Source organism: Acipenser ruthenus, chromosome 11 (genome assembly GCF_902713425.1).
Source record: "Acipenser ruthenus chromosome 11, fAciRut3.2 maternal haplotype, whole genome shotgun sequence".
In the NCBI taxonomy this organism is placed as follows: domain Eukaryota; kingdom Metazoa; phylum Chordata; class Actinopteri; order Acipenseriformes; family Acipenseridae; genus Acipenser; species Acipenser ruthenus.
Window position 1 is genome coordinate 13827659 of NC_081199.1, and position 20027 is coordinate 13847685.

General features: G+C 42.3%; 23 non-coding genes across 23 annotated transcripts; all 23 read right to left on the reverse strand.

Annotated features, from left to right (window-relative positions):
* Positions 1–51: 51 nt before the first annotated feature.
* trnaq-uug (transfer RNA glutamine (anticodon UUG)) lies at positions 52–123 on the reverse strand. Its single transcript has one exon. It is a non-coding gene; the product is annotated as a tRNA-Gln (tRNA).
* A 1020-nt stretch (positions 124–1143) lies between these two features.
* Positions 1144–1215, reverse strand: trnaq-cug (transfer RNA glutamine (anticodon CUG)). Its single transcript has one exon. It is a non-coding gene; the product is annotated as a tRNA-Gln (tRNA).
* A 993-nt stretch (positions 1216–2208) lies between these two features.
* Positions 2209–2280, reverse strand: trnae-cuc (transfer RNA glutamic acid (anticodon CUC)). Its single transcript has one exon. It is a non-coding gene; the product is annotated as a tRNA-Glu (tRNA).
* A 440-nt stretch (positions 2281–2720) lies between these two features.
* Positions 2721–2792, reverse strand: trnaq-uug (transfer RNA glutamine (anticodon UUG)). The gene has a single exon. It is a non-coding gene; the product is annotated as a tRNA-Gln (tRNA).
* Positions 2793–3811: 1019 nt separating this feature from the next.
* Positions 3812–3883, reverse strand: trnaq-cug (transfer RNA glutamine (anticodon CUG)). Its single transcript has one exon. It is a non-coding gene; the product is annotated as a tRNA-Gln (tRNA).
* A 993-nt stretch (positions 3884–4876) lies between these two features.
* trnae-cuc (transfer RNA glutamic acid (anticodon CUC)) lies at positions 4877–4948 on the reverse strand. The gene has a single exon. It is a non-coding gene; the product is annotated as a tRNA-Glu (tRNA).
* Positions 4949–5388: 440 nt separating this feature from the next.
* On the reverse strand, positions 5389–5460 carry trnaq-uug (transfer RNA glutamine (anticodon UUG)). The gene has a single exon. It is a non-coding gene; the product is annotated as a tRNA-Gln (tRNA).
* A 1018-nt stretch (positions 5461–6478) lies between these two features.
* Positions 6479–6550, reverse strand: trnaq-cug (transfer RNA glutamine (anticodon CUG)). Its single transcript has one exon. It is a non-coding gene; the product is annotated as a tRNA-Gln (tRNA).
* Positions 6551–7543: 993 nt separating this feature from the next.
* On the reverse strand, positions 7544–7615 carry trnae-cuc (transfer RNA glutamic acid (anticodon CUC)). The gene has a single exon. It is a non-coding gene; the product is annotated as a tRNA-Glu (tRNA).
* A 440-nt stretch (positions 7616–8055) lies between these two features.
* On the reverse strand, positions 8056–8127 carry trnaq-uug (transfer RNA glutamine (anticodon UUG)). The gene has a single exon. It is a non-coding gene; the product is annotated as a tRNA-Gln (tRNA).
* A 1020-nt stretch (positions 8128–9147) lies between these two features.
* trnaq-cug (transfer RNA glutamine (anticodon CUG)) lies at positions 9148–9219 on the reverse strand. Its single transcript has one exon. It is a non-coding gene; the product is annotated as a tRNA-Gln (tRNA).
* A 993-nt stretch (positions 9220–10212) lies between these two features.
* trnae-cuc (transfer RNA glutamic acid (anticodon CUC)) lies at positions 10213–10284 on the reverse strand. The gene has a single exon. It is a non-coding gene; the product is annotated as a tRNA-Glu (tRNA).
* Positions 10285–10724: 440 nt separating this feature from the next.
* On the reverse strand, positions 10725–10796 carry trnaq-uug (transfer RNA glutamine (anticodon UUG)). Its single transcript has one exon. It is a non-coding gene; the product is annotated as a tRNA-Gln (tRNA).
* A 1019-nt stretch (positions 10797–11815) lies between these two features.
* trnaq-cug (transfer RNA glutamine (anticodon CUG)) lies at positions 11816–11887 on the reverse strand. Its single transcript has one exon. It is a non-coding gene; the product is annotated as a tRNA-Gln (tRNA).
* Positions 11888–12880: 993 nt separating this feature from the next.
* Positions 12881–12952, reverse strand: trnae-cuc (transfer RNA glutamic acid (anticodon CUC)). Its single transcript has one exon. It is a non-coding gene; the product is annotated as a tRNA-Glu (tRNA).
* Positions 12953–13392: 440 nt separating this feature from the next.
* trnaq-uug (transfer RNA glutamine (anticodon UUG)) lies at positions 13393–13464 on the reverse strand. The gene has a single exon. It is a non-coding gene; the product is annotated as a tRNA-Gln (tRNA).
* A 1020-nt stretch (positions 13465–14484) lies between these two features.
* Positions 14485–14556, reverse strand: trnaq-cug (transfer RNA glutamine (anticodon CUG)). The gene has a single exon. It is a non-coding gene; the product is annotated as a tRNA-Gln (tRNA).
* A 993-nt stretch (positions 14557–15549) lies between these two features.
* On the reverse strand, positions 15550–15621 carry trnae-cuc (transfer RNA glutamic acid (anticodon CUC)). The gene has a single exon. It is a non-coding gene; the product is annotated as a tRNA-Glu (tRNA).
* Positions 15622–16061: 440 nt separating this feature from the next.
* On the reverse strand, positions 16062–16133 carry trnaq-uug (transfer RNA glutamine (anticodon UUG)). The gene has a single exon. It is a non-coding gene; the product is annotated as a tRNA-Gln (tRNA).
* Positions 16134–17152: 1019 nt separating this feature from the next.
* Positions 17153–17224, reverse strand: trnaq-cug (transfer RNA glutamine (anticodon CUG)). The gene has a single exon. It is a non-coding gene; the product is annotated as a tRNA-Gln (tRNA).
* A 993-nt stretch (positions 17225–18217) lies between these two features.
* On the reverse strand, positions 18218–18289 carry trnae-cuc (transfer RNA glutamic acid (anticodon CUC)). Its single transcript has one exon. It is a non-coding gene; the product is annotated as a tRNA-Glu (tRNA).
* A 440-nt stretch (positions 18290–18729) lies between these two features.
* Positions 18730–18801, reverse strand: trnaq-uug (transfer RNA glutamine (anticodon UUG)). The gene has a single exon. It is a non-coding gene; the product is annotated as a tRNA-Gln (tRNA).
* A 1020-nt stretch (positions 18802–19821) lies between these two features.
* trnaq-cug (transfer RNA glutamine (anticodon CUG)) lies at positions 19822–19893 on the reverse strand. Its single transcript has one exon. It is a non-coding gene; the product is annotated as a tRNA-Gln (tRNA).
* Positions 19894–20027: the final 134 nt, after the last annotated feature.

Here is a 20027-nt window from a genome sequence, read left to right on the forward strand (position 1 = left end):
ATAAAAACCTGATTTTCAATTTGTTTTTGTAAGACAATGAAAATAAACGGAAGGTTCCACCGAGATTTGAACTCGGATCACTGGATTCAAAGTCCAGAGTGCTAACCATTACACCATGGAACCAATCACCTATGTCGGTTTTACGTTGCAGGGAATCTCTGGATATTATGATTTTCTTTCAAACATTTTCGAATACTTCACAATGGCTGAAGCTATCTGATGCAGCAAGAGCTGAAACGACATCTGCACGCGTGGATTTGAATGGTGTAACCCGTCTGTGTGTGTCTCTCCTTGACTAGTAAGAGCTGAAACCCGCTTCTCTGTTTCCCTGCCTGCGCTCACACTCCGGCTATTCTATATCTGCGTTGTGTTGGTGTTTCTAGATGTTTTTTTTTTTTTTTTTTAAAGTATACCACTCGAGATCAACTGCTGAAAGACGGCGACGTTTATTTCTCTCTGCATAACAGAAAATGAAAGAAATGAAGTAAAAAATGACTCGGTCACCATTCATCTCTAGTGGCTGCAGTGAAAACGTGGCACTGGATCAGGAGCTTTGGTGTAGGATTATTAGTGCACTATATACCGGTTACAATCGTATCCTCGTCGCAGTTTTTTTTTTATTTCATTTATTTATTTATTTTTATGATATTATTATTATTAGTTTTTCTCGTTCTCTTTTGACAAAAATGTTTATCCTGCGACTACAGGAAAGTATTTGTCTGTGTTGGAGGTGCTCCCCAACAGTCACAAAATGTGACAAAAACACAGCCTCAACGTTGAGGTGCTGAAAAAAAAAATATATAACCAAAGACACCGTTTACTAGGGAGGCGCTGTAACCATCTTAGCCACGGCGTCCTGCAACACACAAAGAAATGCGTGCCAGAGACCTGTGCAATGAAACGTATCAGGGACATTATTGGCGCTACTACTGTCATTCTCTACTACAATCTAGGACTAAAATTAAGCGCAGGGCATTTCTGAAATTAAACAGAAACACTTGAAAATACACATTACTTGTTATTAAACCATTTTCGACCTCAGATACCGGAATCTGCATTGTATTTTATATGACCGATTGTACACTTGTGGTCCAGACATATGACATTTGGTAGTTCACATGATCAAAACTTATGGTTAAATACAGGTCCCACCGAGATTTGAACTCGGATCGCTGGATTCAGAGTCCAGAGTGCTCACCATTACACCATGGAACCACTGCGGAGCAAGCGAGAGAGGAATGGCTGTAACATCCTCAGCTCCCAGGTGTAAAATCCCCTACTGCTGACAAACCCTGGACCGCAAGGCGTTCTCCCCGTTCTGATTGCACACAGTCCTTCAATATCCATTTTTCCTGTCGAATCCAAAATGCGACGTTTCATTTCTTGGTTCATACTGGCAGCTGGCAGCAGGTCTGGAGAACTGCACTATCAGCACCCAATCGTGCGCCACAAAAACTGCTCACATTGAAATAATAAGACACATGACAATATATGTATTACACATGTATATTTAGAAACGGTTTGAATAACATCGGTATTGCTAATTTAAATTAATAAACATGCCCTTAAAAACTAAATACGTTGGATCTTTATAAGTGAATATACACTTTCAAATACAAATTCGCACAGCTGTCTCCTAGCAAGTGAAGGCAGCACTGTATTCTGGACGCTATAGTTTATTCTAGAAACATGACACCTGGGCATGTTAGATATCAGGGGAAATCGCGGAGCCTCCTCTTTCGTTTGGTATGTAGACTGCGTGCCTAGCCCTTTCCGTTTTTGAGTTACAGGCACTTGAACGCACCTACCGATTTCCGTTTTTGAGTTACAGGCACTTGAACGCACCTACCGATTTGCTGCGCGTCACAGCACTGGAGCACTGAATGAGTGGCTGCATAGAATAATTCTGTGTCTCTTTTTAGTCGGTACTTATTGTGTTAACTGTGTGATTGTGTAGATGGGGGTGGTTAAACCCTAGCTGTCCTCTCACTTGTAAGGAGCAATTGTAAAATCCTTTTCTGCAGACTGAAAAGAAGTTAATGCCAAAAGGGGTTGCGAATCAATGTGCACAGACCCTGTAATAATATCAAGGGTGTGCTTTTAATTGAATGCAGTCGGGCCACAGCCAAGAAATAGACATATGTACATCTGATTAATGAAGAGTAATAGAATGGTTTTAATCGGAATACTAATGGGCAATAAAGTAACTTCCCTGACCGGGAATCGAACCCGGGCCGCGGCGGTGAGAGCGCCGAATCCTAACCACTAGACCACCAGGGACGCTGCTGTGGAGGTCTGCACGGCTGGCCAGGAATTCCTTTGCTAACAAAGCTGAAGCATCGAAAACGGAACAGCCCCCAAGCCCTGAGCAGTGACAGACAATGAATCATAATAAACTGCCGCATAATTAAATGAATTGCTGTGGTCCATTTCTAATTGTTCAAGAACTAGAAGTAGTTCTCCCTTTCAGATTATTCCGGACCATGCCGCGCTTAGTTTGCTGGTAGGTACGTTTGCTTAATGCCCTCGAGAGGCTCTGTGATGCAATCGATAGCGCATTGGACATCTACTCAAGCACCGATGGGTACGTTGGAAGGTTGTAAAACCGAGTCCCACCAGTTAATGCTTTTAAAGCTAGCAGTGGGAGTCTACAACATTGGTCACTTAAAATAAAAACCTGATTTTCAATTTGTTTTTGTAAGACAATGAAAATAAACGGAAGGTTCCACCGAGATTTGAACTCGGATCACTGGATTCAAAGTCCAGAGTGCTAACCATTACACCATGGAACCAATCACCTATGTCGGTTTTACGTTGCAGGGAATCTCTGGATATTATGATTTTCTTTCAAACATTTTCGAATACTTCACAATGGCTGAAGCTATCTGATGCAGCAAGAGCTGAAACGACATCTGCACGCGTGGATTTGAATGGTGTAACCCGTCTGTGTGTGTCTCTCCTTGACTAGTAAGAGCTGAAACCCGCTTCTCTGTTTCCCTGCCTGCGCTCACACTCCGGCTATTCTATATCTGCGTTGTGTTGGTGTTTCTAGATGTTTTTTTTTTTTTTTTTTAAAGTATACCACTCGAGATCAACTGCTGAAAGACGGCGACGTTTATTTCTCTCTGCATAACAGAAAATGAAAGAAATGAAGTAAAAAATGACTCGGTCACCATTCATCTCTAGTGGCTGCAGTGAAAACGTGGCACTGGATCAGGAGCTTTGGTGTAGGATTATTAGTGCACTATATACCGGTTACAATCGTATCCTCGTCGCAGTTTTTTTTTTATTTCATTTATTTATTTATTTTTATGATATTATTATTATTAGTTTTTCTCGTTCTCTTTTGACAAAAATGTTTATCCTGCGACTACAGGAAAGTATTTGTCTGTGTTGGAGGTGCTCCCCAACAGTCACAAAATGTGACAAAAACACAGCCTCAACGTTGAGGTGCTGAAAAAAAAAAATATAACCAAAGACACCGTTTACTAGGGAGGCGCTGTAACCATCTAAGCCACGGCGTCCTGCAACACACAAAGAAATGCGTGCCAGAGACCTGTGCAATGAAACGTATCAGGGACATTATTGGCGCTACTACTGTCATTCTCTACTACAATCTCGGACTAAAATTAAGCGCAGGGCATTTCTGAAATTAAACAGAAACACTTGAAAATACACATTACTTGTTATTAAACCATTTTCGACCTCAGATACCGGAATCTGCATTGTATTTTATATGACCGATTGTACACTTGTGGTCCAGACATATGACATTTGGTAGTTCACATGATCAAAACTTATGGTTAAATACAGGTCCCACCGAGATTTGAACTCGGATCGCTGGATTCAGAGTCCAGAGTGCTCACCATTACACCATGGAACCACTGCGGATCAAGCGAGAGAGGAATGGCTGTAACATCCTCAGCTCCCAGGTGTAAAATCCCCTACTGCTGACAAACCCTGGACCGCAAGGCGTTCTCCCCGTTCTGATTGCACACAGTCCTTCAATATCCATTTTTCCTGTCGAATCCAAAATGCGACGTTTCATTTCTTGGTTCATACTGGCAGCTGGCAGCAGGTCTGGAGAACTGCACTATCAGCACCCAATCGTGCGCCACAAAAACTGCTCACATTGAAATAATAAGACACATGACAATATATGTATTACACATGTATATTTAGAAACGGTTTGAATAACATCGGTATTGCTAATTTAAATTAATAAACATGCCCTTAAAAACTAAATACGTTGGATCTTTATAAGTGAATATACACTTTCAAATACAAATTCGCACAGCTGTCTCCTAGCAAGTGAAGGCAGCACTGTATTCTGGACGCTATAGTTTATTCTAGAAACATGACACCTGGGCATGTTAGATATCAGGGGAAATCGCGGAGCCTCCTCTTTCGTTTGGTATGTAGACTGCGTGCCTAGCCCTTTCCGTTTTTGAGTTACAGGCACTTGAACGCACCTACCGATTTCCGTTTCTGAGTTACAGGCACTTGAACGCACCTACCGATTTGCTGCGCGTCACAGCACTGGAGCACTGAATGAGTGGCTGCATAGAATAATTCTGTGTCTCTTTTTAGTCGGTACTTATTGTGTTAACTGTGTGATTGTGTAGATGGGGGTGGTTAAACCCTAGCTGTCCTCTCACTTGTAAGGAGCAATTGTAAAATCCTTTTCTGCAGACTGAAAAGAAGTTAATGCCAAAAGGGGTTGCGAATCAATGTGCACAGACCCTGTAATAATATCAAGGGTGTGCTTTTAATTGAATGCAGTCGGGCCACAGCCAAGAAATAGACATATGTACATCTGATTAATGAAGAGTAATAGAATGGTTTTAATCGGAATACTAATGGGCAATAAAGTAACTTCCCTGACCGGGAATCGAACCCGGGCCGCGGCGGTGAGAGCGCCGAATCCTAACCACTAGACCACCAGGGACGCTGCTGTGGAGGTCTGCACGGCTGGCCAGGAATTCCTTTGCTAACAAAGCTGAAGCATCGAAAACGGAACAGCCCCCAAGCCCTGAGCAGTGACAGACAATGAATCATAATAAACTGCCGCATAATTAAATGAATTGCTGTGGTCCATTTCTAATTGTTCAAGAACTAGAAGTAGTTCTCCCTTTCAGATTATTCCGGACCATGCCGCGCTTAGTTTGCTGGTAGGTACGTTTGCTTAATGCCCTCGAGAGGCTCTGTGATGCAATCGATAGCGCATTGGACATCTACTCAAGCACCGATGGGTACGTTGGAAGGTTGTAAAACCGAGTCCCACCAGTTAATGCTTTTAAAGCTAGCAGTGGGAGTCTACAACATTGGTCACTTAAAATAAAAACCTGATTTTCAATTTGTTTTTGTAAGACAATGAAAATAAACGGAAGGTTCCACCGAGATTTGAACTCGGATCACTGGATTCAAAGTCCAGAGTGCTAACCATTACACCATGGAACCAATCACCTATGTCGGTTTTACGTTGCAGGGAATCTCTGGATATTATGATTTTCTTTCAAACATTTTCGAATACTTCACAATGGCTGAAGCTATCTGATGCAGCAAGAGCTGAAACGACATCTGCACGCGTGGATTTGAATGGTGTAACCCGTCTGTGTGTGTCTCTCCTTGACTAGTAAGAGCTGAAACCCGCTTCTCTGTTTCCCTGCCTGCGCTCACACTCCGGCTATTCTATATCTGCGTTGTGTTGGTGTTTCTAGATGTTTTTTTTTTTTTTTTTTAAAGTATACCACTCGAGATCAACTGCTGAAAGACGGCGACGTTTATTTCTCTCTGCATAACAGAAAATGAAAGAAATGAAGTAAAAAATGACTCGGTCACCATTCATCTCTAGTGGCTGCAGTGAAAACGTGGCACTGGATCAGGAGCTTTGGTGTAGGATTATTAGTGCACTATATACCGGTTACAATCGTATCCTCGTCGCAGTTTTTTTTTATTTCATTTATTTATTTATTTTTATGATATTATTATTATTAGTTTTTCTCGTTCTCTTTTGACAAAAATGTTTATCCTGCGACTACAGGAAAGTATTTGTCTGTGTTGGAGGTGCTCCCCAACAGTCACAAAATGTGACAAAAACACAGCCTCAACGTTGAGGTGCTGAAAAAAAAAAATATAACCAAAGACACCGTTTACTAGGGAGGCGCTGTAACCATCTTAGCCACGGCGTCCTGCAACACACAAAGAAATGCGTGCCAGAGACCTATGCAATGAAACGTATCAGGGACATTATTGGCGCTACTACTGTCATTCTCTACTACAATCTCGGACTAAAATTAAGCGCAGGGCATTTCTGAAATTAAACAGAAACACTTGAAAATACACATTACTTGTTATTAAACCATTTTCGACCTCAGATACCGGAATCTGCATTGTATTTTATATGACCGATTGTACACTTGTGGTCCAGACATATGACATTTGGTAGTTCACATGATCAAAACTTATGGTTAAATACAGGTCCCACCGAGATTTGAACTCGGATCGCTGGATTCAGAGTCCAGAGTGCTCACCATTACACCATGGAACCACTGCGGAGCAAGCGAGAGAGGAATGGCTGTAACATCCTCAGCTCCCAGGTGTAAAATCCCCTACTGCTGACAAACCCTGGACCGCAAGGCGTTCTCCCCGTTCTGATTGCACACAGTCCTTCAATATCCATTTTTCCTGTCGAATCCAAAATGCGACGTTTCATTTCTTGGTTCATACTGGCAGCTGGCAGCAGGTCTGGAGAACTGCACTATCAGCACCCAATCGTGCGCCACAAAAACTGCTCACATTGAAATAATAAGACACATGACAATATATGTATTACACATGTATATTTAGAAACGGTTTGAATAACATCGGTATTGCTAATTTAAATTAATAAACATGCCCTTAAAAACTAAATACGTTGGATCTTTATAAGTGAATATACACTTTCAAATACAAATTCGCACAGCTGTCTCCTAGCAAGTGAAGGCAGCACTGTATTCTGGACGCTATAGTTTATTCTAGAAACATGACACCTGGGCATGTTAGATATCAGGGGAAATCGCGGAGCCTCCTCTTTCGTTTGGTATGTAGACTGCGTGCCTAGCCCTTTCCGTTTTTGAGTTACAGGCACTTGAACGCACCTACCGATTTCCGTTTTTGAGTTACAGGCACTTGAACGCACCTACCGATTTGCTGCGCGTCACAGCACTGGAGCACTGAATGAGTGGCTGCATAGAATAATTCTGTGTCTCTTTTTAGTCGGTACTTATTGTGTTAACTGTGTGATTGTGTAGATGGGGGTGGTTAAACCCTAGCTGTCCTCTCACTTGTAAGGAGCAATTGTAAAATCCTTTTCTGCAGACTGAAAAGAAGTTAATGCCAAAAGGGGTTGCGAATCAATGTGCACAGACCCTGTAATAATATCAAGGGTGTGCTTTTAATTGAATGCAGTCGGGCCACAGCCAAGAAATAGACATATGTACATCTGATTAATGAAGAGTAATAGAATGGTTTTAATCGGAATACTAATGGGCAATAAAGTAACTTCCCTGACCGGGAATCGAACCCGGGGCGCGGCGGTGAGAGCGCCGAATCCTAACCACTAGACCACCAGGGACGCTGCTGTGGAGGTCTGCACGGCTGGCCAGGAATTCCTTTGCTAACAAAGCTGAAGCATCGAAAACGGAACAGCCCCCAAGCCCTGAGCAGTGACAGACAATGAATCATAATAAACTGCCGCATAATTAAATGAATTGCTGTGGTCCATTTCTAATTGTTCAAGAACTAGAAGTAGTTCTCCCTTTCAGATTATTCCGGACCATGCCGCGCTTAGTTTGCTGGTAGGTACGTTTGCTTAATGCCCTCGAGAGGCTCTGTGATGCAATCGATAGCGCATTGGACATCTACTCAAGCACCGATGGGTACGTTGGAAGGTTGTAAAACCGAGTCCCACCAGTTAATGCTTTTAAAGCTAGCAGTGGGAGTCTACAACATTGGTCACTTAAAATAAAAACCTGATTTTCAATTTGTTTTTGTAAGACAATGAAAATAAACGGAAGGTTCCACCGAGATTTGAACTCGGATCACTGGATTCAAAGTCCAGAGTGCTAACCATTACACCATGGAACCAATCACCTATGTCGGTTTTACGTTGCAGGGAATCTCTGGATATTATGATTTTCTTTCAAACATTTTCGAATACTTCACAATGGCTGAAGCTATCTGATGCAGCAAGAGCTGAAACGACATCTGCACGCGTGGATTTGAATGGTGTAACCCGTCTGTGTGTGTCTCTCCTTGACTAGTAAGAGCTGAAACCCGCTTCTCTGTTTCCCTGCCTGCGCTCACACTCCGGCTATTCTATATCTGCGTTGTGTTGGTGTTTCTAGATGTTTTTTTTTTTTTTTTTTAAAGTATACCACTCGAGATCAACTGCTGAAAGACGGCGACGTTTATTTCTCTCTGCATAACAGAAAATGAAAGAAATGAAGTAAAAAATGACTCGGTCACCATTCATCTCTAGTGGCTGCAGTGAAAACGTGGCACTGGATCAGGAGCTTTGGTGTAGGATTATTAGTGCACTATATACCGGTTACAATCGTATCCTCGTCGCAGTTTTTTTTTTATTTCATTTATTTATTTATTTTTATGATATTATTATTATTAGTTTTTCTCGTTCTCTTTTGACAAAAATGTTTATCCTGCGACTACAGGAAAGTATTTGTCTGTGTTGGAGGTGCTCCCCAACAGTCACAAAATGTGACAAAAACACAGCATCAACGTTGAGGTGCTGAAAAAAAAAATATATAACCAAAGACACCGTTTACTAGGGAGGCGCTGTAACCATCTTAGCCACGGCGTCCTGCAACACACAAAGAAATGCGTGCCAGAGACCTGTGCAATGAAACGTATCAGGGACATTATTGGCGCTACTACTGTCATTCTCTACTACAATCTCGGACTAAAATTAAGCGCAGGGCATTTCTGAAATTAAACAGAAACACTTGAAAATACACATTACTTGTTATTAAACCATTTTCGACCTCAGATACCGGAATCTGCATTGTATTTTATATGACCGATTGTACCCTTGTGGTCCAGACATATGACATTTGGTAGTTCACATGATCAAAACTTATGGTTAAATACAGGTCCCACCGAGATTTGAACTCGGATCGCTGGATTCAGAGTCCAGAGTGCTCACCATTACACCATGGAACCACTGCGGAGCAAGCGAGAGAGGAATGGCTGTAACATCCTCAGCTCCCAGGTGAAAAATCCCCTACTGCTGACAAACCCTGGACCGCAAGGCGTTCTCCCCGTTCTGATTGCACACAGTCCTTCAATATCCATTTTTCCTGTCGAATCCAAAATGCGACGTTTCATTTCTTGGTTCATACTGGCAGCTGGCAGCAGGTCTGGAGAACTGCACTATCAGCACCCAATCGTGCGCCACAAAAACTGCTCACATTGAAATAATAAGACACATGACAATATATGTATTACACATGTATATTTAGAAACGGTTTGAATAACATCGGTATTGCTAATTTAAATTAATAAACATGCCCTTAAAAACTAAATACGTTGGATCTTTATAAGTGAATATACACTTTCAAATACAAATTCGCACAGCTGTCTCCTAGCAAGTGAAGGCAGCACTGTATTCTGGACGCTATAGTTTATTCTAGAAACATGACACCTGGGCATGTTAGATATCAGGGGAAATCGCGGAGCCTCCTCTTTCGTTTGGTATGTAGACTGCGTGCCTAGCCCTTTCCGTTTTTGAGTTACAGGCACTTGAACGCACCTACCGATTTCCGTTTTTGAGTTACAGGCACTTGAACGCACCTACCGATTTGCTGCGCGTCACAGCACTGGAGCACTGAATGAGTGGCTGCATAGAATAATTCTGTGTCTCTTTTTAGTCGGTACTTATTGTGTTAACTGTGTGATTGTGTAGATGGGGGTGGTTAAACCCTAGCTGTCCTCTCACTTGTAAGGAGCAATTGTAAAATCCTTTTCTGCAGACTGAAAAGAAGTTAATGCCAAAAGGGGTTGCGAATCAATGTGCACAGACCCTGTAATAATATCAAGGGTGTGCTTTTAATTGAATGCAGTCGGGCCACAGCCAAGAAATAGACATATGTACATCTGATTAATGAAGAGTAATAGAATGGTTTTAATCGGAATACTAATGGGCAATAAAGTAACTTCCCTGACCGGGAATCGAACCCGGGCCGCGGCGGTGAGAGCGCCGAATCCTAACCACTAGACCACCAGGGACGCTGCTGTGGAGGTCTGCACGGCTGGCCAGGAATTCCTTTGCTAACAAAGCTGAAGCATCGAAAACGGAACAGCCCCCAAGCCCTGAGCAGTGACAGACAATGAATCATAATAAACTGCCGCATAATTAAATGAATTGCTGTGGTCCATTTCTAATTGTTCAAGAACTAGAAGTAGTTCTCCCTTTCAGATTATTCCGGACCATGCCGCGCTTAGTTTGCTGGTAGGTACGTTTGCTTAATGCCCTCGAGAGGCTCTGTGATGCAATCGATAGCGCATTGGACATCTACTCAAGCACCGATGGGTACGTTGGAAGGTTGTAAAACCGAGTCCCACCAGTTAATGCTTTTAAAGCTAGCAGTGGGAGTCTACAACATTGGTCACTTAAAATAAAAACCTGATTTTCAATTTGTTTTTGTAAGACAATGAAAATAAACGGAAGGTTCCACCGAGATTTGAACTCGGATCACTGGATTCAAAGTCCAGAGTGCTAACCATTACACCATGGAACCAATCACCTATGTCGGTTTTACGTTGCAGGGAATCTCTGGATATTATGATTTTCTTTCAAACATTTTCGAATACTTCACAATGGCTGAAGCTATCTGATGCAGCAAGAGCTGAAACGACATCTGCACGCGTGGATTTGAATGGTGTAACCCGTCTGTGTGTGTCTCTCCTTGACTAGTAAGAGCTGAAACCCGCTTCTCTGTTTCCCTGCCTGCGCTCACACTCCGGCTATTCTATATCTGCGTTGTGTTGGTGTTTCTAGATGTTTTTTTTTTTTTTTTTTAAAGTATACCACTCGAGATCAACTGCTGAAAGACGGCGACGTTTATTTCTCTCTGCATAACAGAAAATGAAAGAAATGAAGTAAAAAATGACTCGGTCACCATTCATCTCTAGTGGCTGCAGTGAAAACGTGGCACTGGATCAGGAGCTTTGGTGTAGGATTATTAGTGCACTATATACCGGTTACAATCGTATCCTCGTCGCAGTTTTTTTTTTATTTCATTTATTTATTTATTTTTATGATATTATTATTATTAGTTTTTCTCGTTCTCTTTTGACAAAAATGTTTATCCTGCGACTACAGGAAAGTATTTGTCTGTGTTGGAGGTGCTCCCCAACAGTCACAAAATGTGACAAAAACACAGCCTCAACGTTGAGGTGCTGAAAAAAAAAAATATAACCAAAGACACCGTTTACTAGGGAGGCGCTGTAACCATCTTAGCCACGGCGTCCTGCAACACACAAAGAAATGCGTGCCAGAGACCTGTGCAATGAAACGTATCAGGGACATTATTGGCGCTACTACTGTCATTCTCTACTACAATCTCGGACTAAAATTAAGCGCAGGGCATTTCTGAAATTAAACAGAAACACTTGAAAATACACATTACTTGTTATTAAACCATTTTCGACCTCAGATACCGGAATCTGCATTGTATTTTATATGACCGATTGTACACTTGTGGTCCAGACATATGACATTTGGTAGTTCACATGATCAAAACTTATGGTTAAATACAGGTCCCACCGAGATTTGAACTCGGATCGCTGGATTCAGAGTCCAGAGTGCTCACCATTACACCATGGAACCACTGCGGAGCAAGCGAGAGAGGAATGGCTGTAACATCCTCAGCTCCCAGGTGTAAAATCCCCTACTGCTGACAAACCCTGGACCGCAAGGCGTTCTCCCCGTTCTGATTGCACACAGTCCTTCAATATCCATTTTTCCTGTCGAATCCAAAATGCGACGTTTCATTTCTTGGTTCATACTGGCAGCTGGCAGCAGGTCTGGAGAACTGCACTATCAGCACCCAATCGTGCGCCACAAAAACTGCTCACATTGAAATAATAAGACACATGACAATATATGTATTACACATGTATATTTAGAAACGGTTTGAATAACATCGGTATTGCTAATTTAAATTAATAAACATGCCCTTAAAAACTAAATACGTTGGATCTTTATAAGTGAATATACACTTTCAAATACAAATTCGCACAGCTGTCTCCTAGCAAGTGAAGGCAGCACTGTATTCTGGACGCTATAGTTTATTCTAGAAACATGACACCTGGGCATGTTAGATATCAGGGGAAATCGCGGAGCCTCCTCTTTCGTTTGGTATGTAGACTGCGTGCCTAGCCCTTTCCGTTTTTGAGTTACAGGCACTTGAACGCACCTACCGATTTCCGTTTTTGAGTTACAGGCACTTGAACGCACCTACCGATTTGCTGCGCGTCACAGCACTGGAGCACTGAATGAGTGGCTGCATAGAATAATTCTGTGTCTCTTTTTAGTCGGTACTTATTGTGTTAACTGTGTGATTGTGTAGATGGGGGTGGTTAAACCCTAGCTGTCCTCTCACTTGTAAGGAGCAATTGTAAAATCCTTTTCTGCAGACTGAAAAGAAGTTAATGCCAAAAGGGGTTGCGAATCAATGTGCACAGACCCTGTAATAATATCAAGGGTGTGCTTTTAATTGAATGCAGTCGGGCCACAGCCAAGAAATAGACATATGTACATCTGATTAATGAAGAGTAATAGAATGGTTTTAATCGGAATACTAATGGGCAATAAAGTAACTTCCCTGACCGGGAATCGAACCCGGGCCGCGGCGGTGAGAGCGCCGAATCCTAACCACTAGACCACCAGGGACGCTGCTGTGGAGGTCTGCACGGCTGGCCAGGAATTCCTTTGCTAACAAAGCTGAAGCATCGAAAACGGAACAGCCCCCAAGCCCTGAGCAGTGACAGACAATGAATCATAATAAACTGCCGCATAATTAAATGAATTGCTGTGGTCCATTTCTAATTGTTCAAGAACTAGAAGTAGTTCTCCCTTTCAGATTATTCCGGACCATGCCGCGCTTAGTTTGCTGGTAGGTACGTTTGCTTAATGCCCTCGAGAGGCTCTGTGATGCAATCGATAGCGCATTGGACATCTACTCAAGCACCGATGGGTACGTTGGAAGGTTGTAAAACCGAGTCCCACCAGTTAATGCTTTTAAAGCTAGCAGTGGGAGTCTACAACATTGGTCACTTAAAATAAAAACCTGATTTTCAATTTGTTTTTGTAAGACAATGAAAATAAACGGAAGGTTCCACCGAGATTTGAACTCGGATCACTGGATTCAAAGTCCAGAGTGCTAACCATTACACCATGGAACCAATCACCTAGGTCGGTTTTACGTTGCAGGGAATCTCTGGATATTATGATTTTCTTTCAAACATTTTCGAATACTTCACAATGGCTGAAGCTATCTGATGCAGCAAGAGCTGAAACGACATCTGCACGCGTGGATTTGAATGGTGTAACCCGTCTGTGTGTGTCTCTCCTTGACTAGTAAGAGCTGAAACCCGCTTCTCTGTTTCCCTGCCTGCGCTCACACTCCGGCTATTCTATATCTGCGTTGTGTTGGTGTTTCTAGATGTTTTTTTTTTTTTTTTTTTTAAAGTATACCACTCGAGATCAACTGCTGAAAGACGGCGACGTTCATTTCTCTCTGCATAACAGAAAATGAAAGAAATGAAGTAAAAAATGACTCGGTCACCATTCATCTCTAGTGGCTGCAGTGAAAACGTGGCACTGGATCAGGAGCTTTGGTGTAGGATTATTAGTGCACTATATACCGGTTACAATCGTATCCTCGTCGCAGTTTTTTTTTATTTCATTTATTTATTTATTTTTATGATATTATTATTATTAGTTTTTCTCGTTCTCTTTTGACAAAAATGTTTATCCTGCGACTACAGGAAAGTATTTGTCTGTGTTGGAGGTGCTCCCCAACAGTCACAAAATGTGACAAAAACACAGCCTCAACGTTGAGGTGCTGAAAAAAAAAAATATAACCAAAGACACCGTTTACTAGGGAGGCGCTGTAACCATCTTAGCCACGGCGTCCTGCAACACACAAAGAAATGCGTGCCAGAGACCTATGCAATGAAACGTATCAGGGACATTATTGGCGCTACTACTGTCATTCTCTACTACAATCTCGGACTAAAATTAAGCGCAGGGCATTTCTGAAATTAAACAGAAACACTTGAAAATACACATTACTTGTTATTAAACCATTTTCGACCTCAGATACCGGAATCTGCATTGTATTTTATATGACCGATTGTACACTTGTGGTCCAGACATATGACATTTGGTAGTTCACATGATCAAAACTTATGGTTAAATACAGGTCCCACCGAGATTTGAACTCGGATCGCTGGATTCAGAGTCCAGAGTGCTCACCATTACACCATGGAACCACTGCGGAGCAAGCGAGAGAGGAATGGCTGTAACATCCTCAGCTCCCAGGTGTAAAATCCCCTACTGCTGACAAACCCTGGACCGCAAGGCGTTCTCCCCGTTCTGATTGCACACAGTCCTTCAATATCCATTTTTCCTGTCGAATCCAAAATGCGACGTTTCATTTCTTGGTTCATACTGGCAGCTGGCAGCAGGTCTGGAGAACTGCACTATCAGCACCCAATCGTGCGCCACAAAAACTGCTCACATTGAAATAATAAGACACATGACAATATATGTATTACACATGTATATTTAGAAACGGTTTGAATAACATCGGTATTGCTAATTTAAATTAATAAACATGCCCTTAAAAACTAAATACGTTGGATCTTTATAAGTGAATATACACTTTCAAATACAAATTCGCACAGCTGTCTCCTAGCAAGTGAAGGCAGCACTGTATTCTGGACGCTATAGTTTATTCTAGAAACATGACACCTGGGCATGTTAGATATCAGGGGAAATCGCGGAGCCTCCTCTTTCGTTTGGTATGTAGACTGCGTGCCTAGCCCTTTCCGTTTTTGAGTTACAGGCACTTGAACGCACCTACCGATTTCCGTTTTTGAGTTACAGGCACTTGAACGCACCTACCGATTTGCTGCGCGTCACAGCACTGGAGCACTGAATGAGTGGCTGCATAGAATAATTCTGTGTCTCTTTTTAGTCGGTACTTATTGTGTTAACTGTGTGATTGTGTAGATGGGGGTGGTTAAACCCTAGCTGTCCTCTCACTTGTAAGGAGCAATTGTAAAATCCTTTTCTGCAGACTGAAAAGAAGTTAATGCCAAAAGGGGTTGCGAATCAATGTGCACAGACCCTGTAATAATATCAAGGGTGTGCTTTTAATTGAATGCAGTCGGGCCACAGCCAAGAAATAGACATATGTACATCTGATTAATGAAGAGTAATAGAATGGTTTTAATCGGAATACTAATGGGCAATAAAGTAACTTCCCTGACCGGGAATCGAACCCGGGGCGCGGCGGTGAGAGCGCCGAATCCTAACCACTAGACCACCAGGGACGCTGCTGTGGAGGTCTGCACGGCTGGCCAGGAATTCCTTTGCTAACAAAGCTGAAGCATCGAAAACGGAACAGCCCCCAAGCCCTGAGCAGTGACAGACAATGAATCATAATAAACTGCCGCATAATTAAATGAATTGCTGTGGTCCATTTCTAATTGTTCAAGAACTAGAAGTAGTTCTCCCTTTCAGATTATTCCGGACCATGCCGCGCTTAGTTTGCTGGTAGGTACGTTTGCTTAATGCCCTCGAGAGGCTCTGTGATGCAATCGATAGCGCATTGGACATCTACTCAAGCACCGATGGGTACGTTGGAAGGTTGTAAAACCGAGTCCCACCAGTTAATGCTTTTAAAGCTAGCAGTGGGAGTCTACAACATTGGTCACTTAAAATAAAAACCTGATTTTCAATTTGTTTTTGTAAGACAATGAAAATAAACGGAAGGTTCCACCGAGATTTGAACTCGGATCACTGGATTCAAAGTCCAGAGTGCTAACCATTACACCATGGAACCAATCACCTAGGTCGGTTTTACGTTGCAGGGAATCTCTGGATATTATGATTTTCTTTCAAACATTTTCGAATACTTCACAATGGCTGAAGCTATCTGATGCAGCAAGAGCTGAAACGACATCTGCACGCGTGGATTTGAATGGTGTAACCCGTCTGTGTGTGTCTCTCCTTGACTAGTAAGAGCTGAAACCCGCTTCTCTGTTTCCCTGCCTGCGCTCACACTCCGGCTATTCTATATCTGCGTTGTGTTGGTGTTTCTAGATGTTTTTTTTTTTTTTTTTTTAAAGTATACCACTCGAGATCAACTGCTGAAAGACGGCGACGTTCATTTCTCTCTGCATAACAGAAAATGAAAGAAATGAAGTAAAAAATGACTCGGTCACCATTCATCTCTAGTGGCTGCAGTGAAAACGTGGCACTGGATCAGGAGCTTTGGTGTAGGATTATTAGTGCACTATATACCGGTTACAATCGTATCCTCGTCGCAGTTTTTTTTTATTTCATTTATTTATTTATTTTTATGATATTATTATTATTAGTTTTTCTCGTTCTCTTTTGACAAAAATGTTTATCCTGCGACTACAGGAAAGTATTTGTCTGTGTTGGAGGTGCTCCCCAACAGTCACAAAATGTGACAAAAACACAGCCTCAACGTTGAGGTGCTGAAAAAAAAAAATATAACCAAAGACACCGTTTACTAGGGAGGCGCTGTAACCATCTTAGCCACGGCGTCCTGCAACACACAAAGAAATGCGTGCCAGAGACCTATGCAATGAAACGTATCAGGGACATTATTGGCGCTACTACTGTCATTCTCTACTACAATCTCGGACTAAAATTAAGCGCAGGGCATTTCTGAAATTAAACAGAAACACTTGAAAATACACATTACTTGTTATTAAACCATTTTCGACCTCAGATACCGGAATCTGCATTGTATTTTATATGACCGATTGTACACTTGTGGTCCAGACATATGACATTTGGTAGTTCACATGATCAAAACTTATGGTTAAATACAGGTCCCACCGAGATTTGAACTCGGATCGCTGGATTCAGAGTCCAGAGTGCTCACCATTACACCATGGAACCACTGCGGAGCAAGCGAGAGAGGAATGGCTGTAACATCCTCAGCTCCCAGGTGTAAAATCCCCTACTGCTGACAAACCCTGGACCGCAAGGCGTTCTCCCCGTTCTGATTGCACACAGTCCTTCAATATCCATTTTTCCTGTCGAATCCAAAATGCGACGTTTCATTTCTTGGTTCATACTGGCAGCTGGCAGCAGGTCTGGAGAACTGCACTATCAGCACCCAATCGTGCGCCACAAAAACTGCTCACATTGAAATAATAAGACACATGACAATATATGTATTACACATGTATATTTAGAAACGGTTTGAATAACATCGGTATTGCTAATTTAAATTAATAAACATGCCCTTAAAAACTAAATACGTTGGATCTTTATAAGTGAATATACACTTTCAAATACAAATTCGCACAGCTGTCTCCTAGCAAGTGAAGGCAGCACTGTATTCTGGACGCTATAGTTTATTCTAGAAACATGACACCTGGGCATGTTAGATATCAGGGGAAATCGCGGAGCCTCCTCTTTCGTTTGGTATGTAGACTGCGTGCCTAGCCCTTTCCGTTTTTGAGTTACAGGCACTTGAACGCACCTACCGATTTCCGTTTCTGAGTTACAGGCACTTGAACGCACCTACCGATTTGCTGCGCGTCACAGCACTGGAGCACTGAATGAGTGGCTGCATAGAATAATTCTGTGTCTCTTTTTAGTCGGTACTTATTGTGTTAACTGTGTGATTGTGTAGATGGGGGTGGTTAAACCCTAGCTGTCCTCTCACTTGTAAGGAGCAATTGTAAAATCCTTTTCTGCAGACTGAAAAGAAGTTAATGCCAAAAGGGGTTGCGAATCAATGTGCACAGACCCTGTAATAATATCAAGGGTGTGCTTTTAATTGAATGCAGTCGGGCCACAGCCAAGAAATAGACATATGTACATCTGATTAATGAAGAGTAATAGAATGGTTTTAATCGGAATACTAATGGGCAATAAAGTAACTTCCCTGACCGGGAATCGAACCCGGGGCGCGGCGGTGAGAGCGCCGAATCCTAACCACTAGACCACCAGGGACGCTGCTGTGGAGGTCTGCACGGCTGGCCAGGAATTCCTTTGCTAACAAAGCTGAAGCATCGAAAACGGAACAGCCCCCAAGCCCTGAGCAGTGACAGACAATGAATCATAATAAACTGCCGCATAATTAAATGAATTGCTGTGGTCCATTTCTAATTGTTCAAGAACTAGAAGTAGTTCTCCCTTTCAGATTATTCCGGACCATGCCGCGCTTAGTTTGCTGGTAGGTACGTTTGCTTAATGCCCTCGAGAGGCTCTGTGATGCAATCGATAGCGCATTGGACATCTACTCAAGCACCGATGGGTACGTTGGAAGGTTGTAAAACCGAGTCCCACCAGTTAATGCTTTTAAAGCTAGCAGTGGGAGTCTACAACATTGGTCACTTAAAATAAAAACCTGATTTTCAATTTGTTTTTGTAAGACAATGAAAATAAACGGAAGGTTCCACCGAGATTTGAACTCGGATCACTGGATTCAAAGTCCAGAGTGCTAACCATTACACCATGGAACCAATCACCTATGTCGGTTTTACGTTGCAGGGAATCTCTGGATATTATGATTTTCTTTCAAACATTTTCGAATACTTCACAATGGCTGAAGCTATCTGATGCAGCAAGAGCTGAAACGACATCTGCACGCGTGGATTTGAATGGTGTAACCCGTCTGTGTGTGTCTCTCCTTGATTAGTAAGAGCTGAAACCCGCTTCTCTGTTTCCCTGCCTGCGCTCACACTCCGGCTATTCTATATCTGCGTTGTGTTGGTGTTTCTAGATGTTTTTTTTTTTTTTTTTTAAAGTATACCACTCGAGATCAACTGCTGAAAGACGGCGACGTTTATTTCTCTCTGCATAACAGAAAATGAAAGAAATGAAGTAAAAAATGACTCGGTCACCATTCATCTCTAGTGGCTGCAGTGAAAACGTGGCACTGGATCAGGAGCTTTGGTGTAGGATTATTAGTGCACTATATACCGGTTACAATCGTATCCTCGTCGCAGTTTTTTTTTTTATTTCATTTATTTATTTATCTTTATGATATTATTATTATTAGTTTTTCTCGTTCTCTTTTGACAAAAATGTTTATCCTGCGACTACAGGAAAGTATTTGTCTGTGTTGGAGGTGCTCCCCAACAGTCACAAAATGTGACAAAAACACAGCCTCAACGTTGAGGTGCTGAAAAAAAAAAATATAACCAAAGACACCGTTTACTAGGGAGGCGCTGTAACCATCTTAGCCACGGCGTCCTGCAACACACAAAGAAATGCGTGCCAGAGACCTGTGCAATGAAACGTATCAGGGACATTATTGGCGCTACTACTGTCATTCTCTACTACAATCTCGGACTAAAATTAAGCGCAGGGCATTTCTGAAATTAAACAGAAACACTTGAAAATACACATTACTTGTTATTAAACCATTTTCGACCTCAGATACCGGAATCTGCATTGTATTTTATATGACCGATTGTACACTTGTGGTCCAGACATATGACATTTGGTAGTTCACATGATCAAAACTTATGGTTAAATACAGGTCCCACCGAGATTTGAACTCGGATCGCTGGATTCAGAGTCCAGAGTGCTCACCATTACACCATGGAACCACTGCGGAGCAAGCGAGAGAGGAATGGCTGTAACATCCTCAGCTCCCAGGTGTAAAATCCCCTACTGCTGACAAACCCTGGACCGCAAGGCGTTCTCCCCGTTCTGATTGCACACAGTCCTTCAATATCCATTT